At 35.6% G+C, this 14,330-nt stretch overlaps 1 long non-coding RNA gene across 3 annotated transcripts in view; it reads left to right on the forward strand.

Moving 5' to 3' along the window:
• The first annotated feature begins 336 nt into the window (after nt 1–336).
• Nucleotides 337–14,330, forward strand: part of LOC102157759 (uncharacterized) — a 215,586-nt gene continuing 201,592 nt past the window's right edge. For all 3 annotated transcript variants that reach the window (XR_014840481.1, XR_014840480.1, XR_014840482.1), the window contains exon 1: nt 337–449. This is a non-coding gene — a long non-coding RNA (uncharacterized LOC102157759). The remainder of the gene's footprint in view (nt 450–14,330) is intronic.

The following is a 14,330-nucleotide window of genomic DNA, read 5'->3' on the forward strand; positions in this document are numbered from 1 at the left end:
TACTGTATTATACACAATATAAACAGCATGGTCCCCATGCTGTACAGCAGAAAAAAAAATAAACGAATTGAATTAGAAGAATTATTGAAAAACAAACAAACAAACAAAAAAACCCACTGTCGTGAATCTTACCTTAAGTCCTCTATTCCCCGAAAAAGGTATTTTTTCTTCATTTTTCTCCGGGCGGGGAGAGTCTCCATAACAGTTCTCATGATGTGATGTGGAGGACCCCAAGACAGCAGCCCAAGGAGGACAGGCACTCTCGCAAGACAGCCGAATCCGGGTCTTCAGCTCCTCCGTGGTGCTGCAGGGGCTCCTGGGAGTCCGCCATCTTGCGGACAGTTAAGGACAGTTAACGGCCAGGTAGCTGCTCTCTCCGAGAGCTGAAGGCGTCCCTGGGAGCTGAGCGATGTTGGGCAGGAGAATCCGGTATGGGAAGCTCAAAGAAGGTAAGCAGGGTGTCAGGGAGCCCCTCGCAGAAGACCATGTACTGCTTGGGGTGCTCGAGCAGGCGCCGTGTGGTGGCAGCCTCGGTGCCCGTCCCTCGGTGTGGTACTTGGAGGGTGGTGGTGGAAACCTGTGGCGGGAAGGATGTTTGTGACCAGGCTAGGCCAGGGGCCAAGTGGCTGCTGGGCTCACACACAACTTGCAGCCACTTCTAATTTTTCAGTTTCCAGGTGGCTGATTATAGGATTTGTCAGCCTTTGAAATTGTGAGTTGACTTCCATTTTAAAAATCCCTTACCTATATCTATATTTTTATCCATATGTGTATCTGTATCTGGAACTTACTGGTTCTGTTTATATTGTGTATAGTACAGTAGTTATCATAGACCTTTTTTATATTCCAGAAACTTTTTATTTATTTTTTTAATTAAAAAAATTTTAATATATAAAAAAATCATTTTAAACATTTCCCATCTTCCCATATGGATAATTGCGATAATTAGAAAGAAATTGGGGGAGATTGTAACATTATTACATGTGAAATCTTAGTGAAAAAATTCCCCTTTCCACCAGTCTTGACCTAAAACCAAGGTGGCTTTTTTTTTTTTTTTTGTATAATGATCATTGCAATCTAATTTCTCAGGATTTCCACCCCACACTCCAAGCACATCCCCCTACCCCCCAAACTGTCTCCTCCAGAGACCATAAGGTTTTCAGTGTCTGTGAGTCAGTATCTGTTCTGCAAAGACGTTCAATCTGTCTTTTCTTTTCAGATTCCACATGTCAGTGAAAGCATTTGATGTTGGTATCTCATTGTATGGCTGACTTTACTTAGCATGATAATTTCTAGGTCCATCCATGTTGCTAAAAATGCCGGTATTTCATTCTTTTTAATGGCTGAGAAATATTCCATTGTGTATATAGACCACATCTTCTGGCTCCACTCCTCTGTCGATGGACATTTAGGTTGTTTCCATGTTTTGGCTATTGTAAAGAGTGCTGCAATGAACATCGGAGAACAAGTGTCTTTGCGAGTCATGGTTTTCTCTGGATAGATGCCTAGGAGTGGGATTGCTGGATCAAATGGTAGTTTTATGTTTAGTTTTCTGAGGAATCTCCATGCTGCATTCCACTGTGGTTGCACCACTTTACAATCCCATCAACAGGGTACTAGGGTTCCTTTTTCTCCGCCCCCTCTCCAGCACTTATTGTGTGTAGAATTTTTGATGGTGGCCTTTCTGGCTGGTGTCAGGTGGTACCTCATCGTGGTTTTGATTTGCATTTCTCTAAGCATGAGTGATGTTGAACATCTTTTCATGTGTTCTTTGGCCACCTGTATGTCTTCTTTGGAGAACTGTCTGTTTAGATCTTCTGCCCATTTTTGGATGGGGTTGTTTGTTTTTTTGGTGTGGAACTGTGGAAGGTGTTTATAACTTTTGGAGATGAATCCCTTGTCAGTGGATTCACTTGCAAAGATGTTCTCCCATTCTGTGTGTTGTCTTTTCATTTTCTTTAGGTTTTCCTTTGCTGTGCAGAAACTTTTCAGTTTGATTAGGTCCCATTTGTTTATTTTTGTTTTTATCATCAATAGTCTAAGAGGTGGATCTGAGAAGATGTTGCTGTCATTTATGTCAAGGTGTGTTTGGCCTATGTTTTCCTCTAAGTGTTTTATAGTATCTGGTCTTATATCTAGATCTTTAACCCATTTGGAGTTTATTTTTGTGTATGGTGTTAGGGAGTGTTCTCATTTCACTCTTTTCCATGTGGCTGTCCAGTTTTCCCAGCACCACTTATTGAACAGGCTGTCCTTTCTCCATTGTATATTCTTGCCTCCTTTGTCATAGATGAGTTGGCTGTAGGTGTGTGGGTTGAATTCTGGGCTTTCTATCTTGTTCCACTGATGTATATTTCCATCTTTGTGCCAGTACCATATGGTTTTGATGATTGTTGCTGTGTAGTATAGTGTGAAGCCCGGGAGCTTGATTCCTCCAGCTCCATTTTTCTTTTTCAGGATGTCTTTGGCTAGTCTGGTTCTTTTGTGCTTCCAAAAATTTTTGGATTGGAAGAGTTAATATTATCAAAATGACTATACTACCTAAGGCAATATACCGATTCATTTTGACCCCTATCAAATTACCAATGACATTTTTCACAGAACTCGAACAAAATAGTTTAAAGTTTGTTTAGTGCTTTCAATATGACATTTCTTTGTCTTATGGGTTCAATTTCTGATGCAAAGTAAGAAATGGTCTGTCTCATACCTTTGTAAGTAAAGGGTTGTTCTGGATGTTGTTTATTTATAAAAAAGCCTATTTTTATTTTTCAGAAGGTTGACATTTATGGGCACCTAATTTTTGTTTTTGTTTTTGTTTTTTGTCTTTTTTGCCATTTTTTGCGCCGCTCCCACGGCATATGATGATTCCCAGGCTCAGTGTCCAATTAGAACTGTAGCCACTGGCCTATGCGAGAGCCACAGCCTTGTGGGATCTGAGCCACGTCTGCAACCCACACCACAGCTCATGGCAATGCCAGATCCTTAACCCACTGAGCAAGGCCAGGGATCGAATCTGCAACCTCATGGTTCCTAGGTGCATTCATTAACCATGGAGCCATGACAGGAACTCCCCCAGTGTTTTTTTTTTCTTTTATTTCTTTTTGAGGTTTGTTTTTCTTTTTGAAATTTGAATTTACTTCAGACTATATGGGAAAATTTTGCCTGTCTTTGTACAATTGCTTGATTCCCTATTCCTTTTGAAAATCTACTCCTCCTCCTCCTCTCATTCATTTTGGGAGACCAATTATATATATATATTTAAAACTTTGTTTTTCATGTATAAACTTTACAGTCATTTCAGATTTACAGCAAAATTGAGTGGAAAGTGTATGGGATTGACATACACCTCTACTTTTGTCTTCTTGCTGTTGAGTTTTAACTACTGTTTTTATATCTTACTTTTTTTTTTATTTTCCCACTGTACAGCAAGGGGGTGAGGTTATCCTTACATGTATACATTACAATTACAGTTTTTTCCCCACCCTTTCTTCTGTGGCAACATGAGTATCTAGACATAGTTCTCAATGCTCTTCAGCAGGATCTCCTTGTAAATCTATTCTAAGTTGTGTCTGATAAGCCCAAGCTCCCGATCCCTCCCACTCCCTCCCCCTCCCATCAGGCAACCACAAGTCTCTTCTCCAAGTCCATGATTTTCTTTTCTGTGGAGATGTTCATTTGTGCTGGATATTAGATTCCAGTTAGAAGTGATATCATATGGTATTTGTCTTTGTCTTTCTGGCTTATTTCACTCAGTATGAGATTCTCTAGTTCCATCCATGTTGCTGCAAATGGCATGATGTCATTCTTTTTTATGGCTGAGTAGTATTCCATTGTGTATATATACCACCTCTTCCGAATCCAATCATCTGTCGATGGACATTTGGGTTGTTTCCATGTCCTGGCTATTGTGAATAGTGTTGTTTTTATATCTTAAATAACAGTCCCTTATCAGATATATGCTTTGCAAATTTTTGCCCAGCCTATAGCTTGTGTTCTCATTATCTTAATATCATCTTTGATAGAGAAGATTTTTATTTTAATGAAGTCCAAATTAGCAACAGTTTCTTTCATGAAACATGAGTTTTTGAGTTGTATCTAAAAAGTCATTGCCATCCCCAAGGTTGTCCATGTTTTCTCCTGTGTTATCTTCTTTGAGTTGTTTCATTTTTGATTTTAGATTTAGGCCTGTTATCCACTTTTGAGTTAATTTTGGTGAAGGGTTTAATGTCCGTATCAGGATCCATTCTTTTGCATGTAGCTGTTAACGTTCTTCTAGTATCATTTGTTGAAAAGATTATCTTTGCTTTATTTTAATGAATTCACCAAAAGTCATTTTATTGCATGCACTTATTTATTTGTGGCATTTATTACTTCATTTTGTATTGCATTTGCTACAGATCTTTTGGCCATCCTTAAATGGGTTTATATTTAGACTTGTAGTTCCATTCCATTGTTCTCTTGTGTATTCTTTCAAAATTACAATTAAAAAAATAAGACAAATCCATTTAACTAATATAAAAATAATCTATTTTTCAAAAATGTAATGATGCTTACCTGAAAATTTTTGTTGGCAAATTGCTTTTCAGTAGTACTTATTTCAAAATTATGTAATTGTCTTTATTTAAACAAGGATTCATTTTTTTTTCATTTTTTCTCTTTGGTTTGGGAAATGTACAACTTCCTAGAAAGTACTGAATCTATTTTTATTATCTACGGGCAGAAAAGTTAAGTGTGAATAGTTACTATGATTTTTAAATGTCTCTGTATTTGTGGTCATGCCTAACTCATTTTACATGTCATATAATTATTTATAAATGTTCTCTTTTTGCTTTAACTGTTGTAATTCTTTTTATATTTCTTGATTGACTTCAAATGTTTTTGATTGGTAATGTGGTAATCTCTTTTTCATACTTATTATTTATTTCTGTTACTTTGTTTAATTCATTTCTTTGTTTTTACATCTTAGTGATTATCATGGTTTCATCTGTATTGCAGATTTTAAAAAACTTTGCACAAATCATTGTTCATTGTTGTTCTTGGTGCTTTTTTCCTTGAGTTATACATGGTTGATATATATGTGATCCCTGATTTCTTTTCATTTTCATTTACTTTATTTTGAACACTATGTTTAACAAATTCCTGTGATTTTTAAATTATAGTCTTACTATGAGTAAGATAGATTTGAACTTATTTCTAACTGTACTTATGTTTACAGCACATCGATTCTGTCTCTATGCTTTCCTTTTATATCATATCTTAAAATGTTGTTTCAACTTTAGTTATATTTTCTATATGTCCACTTTTAAAGTATAGTTGACTTACAGTGTGCCAACTTCTGCTGTAGAGCAGAGTGACCCAGTCATATACATATATACATTTCTTTTTTTTTGTCTTTTTTTTTTTTTTTTTTTTTTTGCCATTTCTAGGGGTGCTCCTGCAGCGTTTGGAAATTCCCAGGCTAGACGTCAAATAGGAGCTGTAGCCAGCATCCTATGCCAGAGCCATTGCAACATAGGATCCGAGCCGTGTCTGCAATGTACACCACAGCTCATGGCAATGCCAGATCCTTAACCCACTGAGCAAGGCCAGGGATCAAACCTGCAACTTCATGGTTCCTAGTCGGATTTGTTAAGCACTGAGCCACAATGGGAACTCCACATATATACATTTCTTGTATTATCTCCTTCATGGTCTATCAGAAGAGACTAGATATAGTTCCCTGGGCTGTACAGTAGGACCTCATTGCTTATCCATCTGAAATGTAATAGCTTGCATCTGCTCATCCCAAACTCCCAATCCATCCTCTCTCTTCCCCCTTGGCAACCAGAAGCCTGTTCTCTATGTCTGTGAGTCCATTTCTGTTTTGTAGATAGGTTCATTTGGGACATATTTTACATTCTGCATGGAAGTGATATCATATGGTATTTGTCCTTCTCTTTCTGACTTAATTCACTCAGTATGATAATCTCAGGTCCATCCATGTTGCTGAAAATGGCTTTATTCATTCCTTTTACAGCTGTGTAGTATTCCATTGTATATATGTACCACTACTTCTGAATCCATTCATCTATTGATGGACATTTAGGTTGTTTCCATGTCCTGGCTATTGGGAATAGTGATGCTAGGAACATAGGGGGTGCAGGCATATTTTTTGAATTGTGATTTTGTCCAGATAAATGCCCTGGAGTGGAATTGCTGGATCATATGGTAGTTCTATATTCAGTTTTTTGAGGAGCTTCCATAATGTTCTCCATGGTGGATGTACCAACTTACATCACCACCAGCAGTATAAGAGGGTTCCTTTTTCTCCACACCTTTCCAGCTTTTGGTATGTGTAGAATTCTTAATGATGGCCATTCTGACCAGTGTGAGGTGATACCTCATTGTAGTTTGGATTTGTATTTCTCTAGTTACTAGTGATGCTGAGAAATTTTCACGGGCCTATGTCTTCTTTGGACAAATGTCTCTTTAGGTGTTCTGCCCATTTTTTGACTGAGTTTTTTTGGTTGTTGTTGAGTTGTATAGGTTGTTTGTATATTTGGAATTGAAGTCCTTGTTGGTTGTATCATTTGCAGCTATTTTCTCCCATTCTTTGGGCTATCTTTTTTAATTGTTGAATGCTTTCCATTGCTGTGTCAAAGCTTAATTGATTAGGTTCCATTTGTTTATAGGTCCATTTTTAAACTATTTTGTTTTCTCCATCCTTATGGCACAATAATAATGCCAGGTGTTTTATTGCACATAGTACTTACTTATAAATATTCAGATGTATTTATTAAGCTAATATTTTGTCATTCTTTCATTCTTCAGACTGAATTAGCAACTCTAAGATCTCAGCTAATTTAAGATGTGTAAGCAAATTGTTTTATGTCAGACCTTCCAATTCTTCTTTCCCCAAGTGCTGACAAATCAGTGAAAATATAACCAGGAGTGACAGATTGAGATTATTTCTATTACCTTAACTAGTGTCTTCAGATAGTATTTTTTAAACTTTTGCATGTGTCATATAAAACTGATTTTACAATACTTATTTAGAAGACATCCTTTCCACTGCAGTACAGTTGGCATTTGGGGCCAAATTATTCTTTATTGTGGGAAGCTGTCCTGAGCATTGTAGGATATTTAGCAAACTCTGCCTAGTTGTAACAGTCGAAAATGTCTGCAGACTTTGCCAAATGTCCCCTGAGGATAATGTCATCCCTGTTGAAAAACACAAATTGGATCAATCTTTATTTTAGTTAATTGTAGTTCTTCAGAACTTTGTGTTTATCATTTCTGTTTTCTAAAATCCACGTTTTAAGTCATTCCAATATTTTAGAGGTGGCTAACTGGATATTTTCCCTGCTCTTTGTTTATCTAACATTTTTTGTAATATTTATTCCTGAAAGATTTATCTGGACTTGCAATTTAAGGATTTTTTTTTCCTTTCAAAGTCTATAAATATCATGCCCCTTCATTCATACATAAGAAAGTATGTCTGCTTGGTATATGTTTGTAAGTAAACCTTTTCTAACTTTGTTCCTTTTTTTTTTTTTTTTTTGGTCCTGACCAGTGCAGAATTGTTATGTGAATACATGTCAGCTATATGCTGAGTCTGTATTCACTGATTGATATTTTTATTGTTTTTGTTGTAGTATAGTTGATTTACAATTTAAATTTTTTTCAAGTGCACAGCATAGCAATATAGTAACTTTACAGATTATACAGTAGTAAAATTTATTATAAAATATTGGCTATATATCTTGTGATATACAATATAACATTGTAGCTTATTTTATATGCCTAATAGTATGTAACTTTTAATCTCTTACCTCTGTGTTGCTATCCCCCCCCCTTTTTTTTTTTTTCCAAGGGCTGCACCCACTGCATATGGAAATACCCAGGTTAGGGGTTGAATCAGAGCTACAGCCACTGGCCTATGCCACAGCCACCACGATGCAGGATCTGAGCCATGTCTGCAGCCTACACCACAGCTTGCAGCAGTACCAGATCCCAGACCCACTGAGAAAGGCCAGGGATCCAACCTGAATCTTCATAGATACTAGTTGGATTTGTTTTTGCTGCTTCACAGTGGGAACTCTGCCACTCCCCACTTCTCTCTCCCCTTTGGTAACCACTAGTTTGTTCTCTGTAACTGTGATTCTGTTTTGTTATTTTTGTTTGTTTGTTTGTTTGCCATCACTATATTCCACATATAAGTGATAACTTACAGTATATTTCTTTCTCTGTCTACAGTATATTTCTTTCTCTGTCTGAGTACTTCACAAAGTATGGTCCATCCTTGTCATTTCTGATGGCAACATTCATTCTTTTTCATGGCTGATTATTATTCCATTGTGTGTGCACCACTTCTTCTTTATCCATTTACCTGTTGATGGATGCTTAGATTGATGCCATATCTTGGCTATTGTAAATCATGCTACTCTAACCATTGCTATATATATATCTATATCTTTATCTCTATCTATCTATGTATCTATATCTTTTTAATTTGTTTTTATTTTCTTTGAAATATACCAAGGAGTGGAATTTTGGGGTCATGTGATAGCTCCATTTTTACTTTCAAGGTAATTTCATCCTGTTTTCCACAGTGATGTACCAATTTGCAATCCCCCCAACAGTGTATGAGGGTTCCCTTTTCTCCACATCCCCAACAACACTTGTTACTTGTGTCTTTAATGATAGCCATTCTGACAGGTATGAGGTTATAACTGATTGCACTTTTTATTTACATATTTTGATGATTAGTGATGTTGAACCTCTTTTCATGTGTCTTTTAACCATGCATAAGTCTTGTTTGGAAAAACGTCCCTTCTGGTGTCTGTTCATTTTTTTTTTCTTCTTTTGTGGACAGCAAATGGAAGTTCCCAGGCAAGGAATCAAGTCTGAGCCACACTTGTGGCATTGCCAGATCCTTAACCAGGCTAGGGGTTGAGCCTACACCTCTTCAGCTAATTGAGCCACTGCTGTTGGATCCTTAACCATGTCACAGAGGGAACTCCCTGTCCATTTTTTATCATATTGAGTTAAATGAGCTATATATGTATTTTGGATATTAACCCCTTATTGACCATGACATTATAAATATTTCCTTCTACTCAGTAGATTGTCTTTTCCTCGTGTTTATAGTTTCCTTTACTGTGGAAAAGCTTTTCAAGTTTAATTAGGTCTCATTTGTTTATTTTTGCCTTTGGCTCCTTTACCTTAGGTGGCAGATTCAAAAATAAATGTTGCTACAATTTCTGTCAAAGGGCTGCTGTTAGGCATGTTTTTGTAGTATCTGTATTATTTATTTTTATAGGAGTAGAGTTTATTTACAATGTTGTGTTAGTTTCTGATATATAGCAAGGTGATTCAGTTATACATATATACATATTCTTTTTCATATTATTTTTTACTGTGGTTTACTACAGGATATTGAATAGAGTCCATTGTGCTATACAGTAGGATCATGTTGTTTATCTTTTTATATGTAATAGTTAATATCTGCTAATCTCAAACTCCTAATTTACCTCCCACCTCCTTTCAACTTTGGTGATCATACATTTGTTTTCTATGCCCGTGAGCCAGTCTCTGTGTTGTAAATAAGTTCTTTTGTATTATATTTTTGATTCCACATGCAAGTGATATCATATAATACTTGTATTTCTCTTTCTGACTTACTTCACTTAGTATGATAAACTCTAGGTCAATCCATGTTGCTGCAAAGAGCATTGTTTCTTTTTTATGGCTGAGTAGTATTCCATTATATATATATATATATATATATATATATGTGTGTGTGTGTGTGTATATGTATATGTATATATATATATATATATATATATATGTATATCACACCTTCTTTATCCATTCACCTGTGGATAAACATTTAGTTTGTGTGCATGTATTGACTATTGTATACACTGCTTCTGTGAACTTTGGGGTGTGTGCCTCTTTTTGAGTTAGTTTTATCCAGATATATGCCCAGGAGAAGGTTTCTGGATGATACGGCACCTCTATGTTTTAGTTTTGTAAGACAATTCTAAATTATCTTCCATAAGGTCTGCACTGATTTACATTCCGCTAACTGTTTAAGAGTGTTCTGTTTTCTCTACACTCTTTTCAGTATTTGTTATTAGTAAACATTTTAATTATGGCCATTCTGACTGGCATGATGTGGTGTCCCATTGTAGAACTACCAGAACTGATAAACAAATTTAACAAGGTATCAGGATGCAAGACTAATGTACAGAAATGTGTTGTATACACAAGCAATGAAATGTCATCAAAGGAAAGCTTAAAAATATCTTGTAAAATCATATTAAAAAATAAAATATTTAGGAATAAACCTGACCTTGGAACTGAAAGATTTGTATGCTAGAAAAATAAAGAATTGATAAAGAAAATTGAATATGATGCAAAGAAATGAAAAATATCCCATGTTCTTGCATTTGAAGAATTGATATTGTTAAATTGACCATACCACTCAAAGCAAACTGCAGATTTAATGTGATCGCTATAAAATTGCTATGACATTTTCCAGGTAAGTAGAACAAATTATCATGAAATTTATATGGAACCATAAAAGACCCAGAATTGATAAAGCAATGCTGAAGTAAAAGAATGAAGCAGGAGGCATAACCCTCCCAGACTTCTGGCAATACTATAAAGCTACAGTAATCAAAACAGCATGGTATCAGCACAAAAGCAGACATGTAGATCACTGGAAAGAAGTAGCTCAGAAGTATACCCACACACTTATGGTCAATTGATTTTAGACAAAGGAGGCAAGAATGTACAATGGAGAAAAGACTCTCTTCAGCAAGTGGTATTGGGAAAGCTGAATGGACCCATGTAAATCATGAAGATAGAATACTCCCTCACACATAAACAAAAATAAACTCAAAATGGCTTAAATACTTAATTATAAGATACGACACCATAAAACTTGAAGAGAACAAAGGAAAAATCTTCCCTGACATAAATTGTACTGATATTTCCCTAAAGTCAGTCTCCCAAGGCAATACAAATAAAAGCAAAAATAAACAAATGAGACCTAACCAAACATAAGATTTTGGACAGGAAAGGAAACCATCAATAAATGGAAAAGACAATCTATGAACTGGGAGAAAATATTTGCAAACAAGGATATGAACAAGGGCATAAGTTCCAACATATACAAATAGTACACACAGCTCAATAACAACAACAAAGCAAACCCAATCAAAAATGTGCAGAAAACCTAAATAAACATTTCTAAACAAAAGACCAGCAGATGGCCATGAAAAGATGTTCACAAGTCACTATTAGAAAAATGTAGAATGTCTCTGTTTTAAGATTATACTGATGGCATTGTATTATCAAATTTGAGAGAGAATTCTGAATTTTGTAGTAGTTAAAGTCATGAAAGGATGAATGGTGAATTGCCAAGTGACAAGGATGTAAGAGTAGAATATTTGTAGAAATGTCTAAATTTAGGGAAATGCATGTAAGAAGTGCTGTCAGCAGAGGGAATGTAAAGGGAGAATTATAAACGTGGGAGAAAAACTGAATATATACACTGTTTGGAAATATAGATGAGAATTAGAGAGTGAGGTGAGGGGAGAGGTGTTGTCAAGTGAAAAGCATGCAAATTTTAAAAAGTTGAGTGTGAAATTTGGGTCATCACAGATGATCAATGAAAGTGAAATTTCAGTAACATGGCGGTTGTTGACTCTAGATTGTTAAGTGTTGTGTAATGTCCTAAAATTAATTAAAACTATGATATAGATGATATTATACTCATGTTTCCTCTTTGATAAAAATTTAAGGCGTTCCCTTGTGACACAGAAGGTTAAGGATGAAGTGTTTTCACTGTAATGGCTCAGGTTGCTACTGTGGCATGGGTTCGATCTCTGGCCTGGGGACTTTCACATGCTGGAGGTGTGGCCAAAAAAATTAAATAACTATTAGCTTTGTGTTTGAGAACATTTCAGACAGTTTTCAAATATTGCAATATAAATCATTTTCGTGTTCATGGGAGACAATGAATCAGCATCCGTGTGAGCTACGCACAATAGAGAACATATATGGGTGTCTTTGTTTTTATGGAGAAAGACCTTTTGCAAATTTTTCACCCTCATTTAGCTCTCAGCATAAATGAACTCCTGATCACACTGGGGCTGATCACCTTGTCTTGTCTATGGTTATACTAACTTTAAATCTTTTTTGCAAATAAGTTTTAAGCTCTGCTCTTTTTGCTGACATTTTCATATATCACCATCCCACAGCAGATGGCTGTGGATTCCAATCAAGAGATTTTGTACAAATCAACAAAAATCTCTGGCCAAGATCTGTAGTTATTGAGGGAAAAACAAAGTCCTGAATATATGTTCCAGTATCCTGCATGCTACTCTGGTAGAAGTTTGTATATCGTTTACTCATCCAGTTCCCTATCATCACAGTGTAATCCCACACTCTGTCAGCAGTTCTTTGCTGAATGCAGCTCAAGTCAGCCTTCTCTGCATTAAAGAACTGCATAGGTTTTAAAATGCAGTGTCATATCTCTTCTTTTCAGTATGGTCAATATGCCCTTAATGAACAGAATTATGTTTGTGGTTTTCACGCTTTATTCTTTGCATGGATTGAAGATAAATGAATCTCAACATGTATTCTTCCTAAAGCATAAAATGCAATGTATGTTTTTGATAAAGCAACTTCACGTTCTAGGTCAAATTCTAGTAAGAGCTGACATGTAGACATTGGAAGGTTTTCTTTTTTATTTGAAATTAGTGCCTGAACATATATATTATGAGACCACCACCAGCTTTAAATGATTTTGACTTTCTGAGCAGTAGAGGTAAATGCAGCTATAGCATATATCTATGCTTATCACTTAATTTGCAAGTAAAGTTATGGAATTGCTGTATTGCAATGAGACAGGGTTATTATACAGCAAATTGTGATAGTTTATATCTACTGAATTAGCTCCAACAATTTTTAAATGACCTTAACTAGAAGTCAGTCTTAAAACTTTTATACTTGAGATTTACCCTTGAACCTGTTTTCCTCCTACGTATCTTAACAACAAAATGAATTAACTACATAAAATCAAAAGTACACATAAATTTCAATCTATTCATAATCTATTCCTAGAAGTTGCATTATGGTTTAGTTCTTGTAAAGTGAATTATGCTTTCCCATAAAGAGAACTCTAAAATTACAGGAGTTTGCAATCCTCACATGTTTCTCTGTATAAAATCATAGATAGGATCAATAACTGCTCTTAAAATACAGCAACTATGGCTTCTTTAGAAATCTAGAATAATGAAATTTGGTATAAGTTCCCTGAAATGGAATATATAATTATAAACTTCACTTATTCAGAGTCTCTAGTGAATGCAAAAGAAAAAACACTATGCTTCTATCATCAGTTTTATCCATCAGGTTACACATGTTACGATAGACATAAAAATGCAATTAATAATGTTTTCTGTTCTCCTATGAAGTGCTTTATAAAATTGTTTGCCCATACAAAAATAAATGCTGTTCAAGAAAGTTTGAACTCATTCCCATTTTCCTCTAAGTAAAGGGTTTTTCACTTGCACGAAGCATTGAAAATCTTTCAGCTGACCTTAAATTAACTTCAAGTTTCTCTAAAGTATTCAATAAATATTTTATAATTAGTCATCCTGTCTCCTTTCCTCCCAAATATTTATAGGTAAAGACAAATTCAACATATTTTAGCTTGAAATCAATTTTCTTGATTTAGTTACAATGTTTGCTAAGGCAACTGTCAAAACAATATAAGTCTTATGAGCACAACTGGTATTAAAATAAGTCTCATGTATGTATATGTTATTTATTTATTTACATAAATCTTTACAGTCATAAACAATGAAAATATTATTTTCAAAGCTGTAATCTCTCTTTGAAGGCAATGAAATCCCCCCCAAAAAACATTAAAAAGTTATGTTTCATTTTCCATCTTTCATCAGACATGTCTGGAAGAAACTAAAGTCAGGGAAATTAAGATATGTGCTAATTTGGCATCAGTAACAATGGGGGAAGAGAAGAAATGAAGAGAAGTAACTGCACACTGCAAGCATTTGTCTCCTATAGGCTGAAAACAATGATTATTTTTTTCTTTTTACAGCTGCACCTGCAGCATATGAAAGTTCCCAAGCCAGGGTCGATTTGGAGCTTCAGCTGCAGGCCTATGCCACAGCCACAGCCACATGGTATTCCTGCTGTATTTGCAACCTACACCACAGCTTTTGGTGATACTGGATCCTTAACCCACTGAGTGAGGCCAGGGATTGGACCCTCATCCTCACAGGCACTATGTGTCGAGTTCTCAACCTGCTGAG

The sequence above is a fragment of the Sus scrofa genome, chromosome 3, assembly GCF_054392235.1.
Source record: "Sus scrofa isolate SSC_HxYL_T2T_F1_AM1 chromosome 3, Sscrofa_HxYL_maternal_Yorkshire_Landrace_v2.0, whole genome shotgun sequence".
Taxonomy (NCBI): Eukaryota; Metazoa; Chordata; class Mammalia; order Artiodactyla; family Suidae; genus Sus; species Sus scrofa.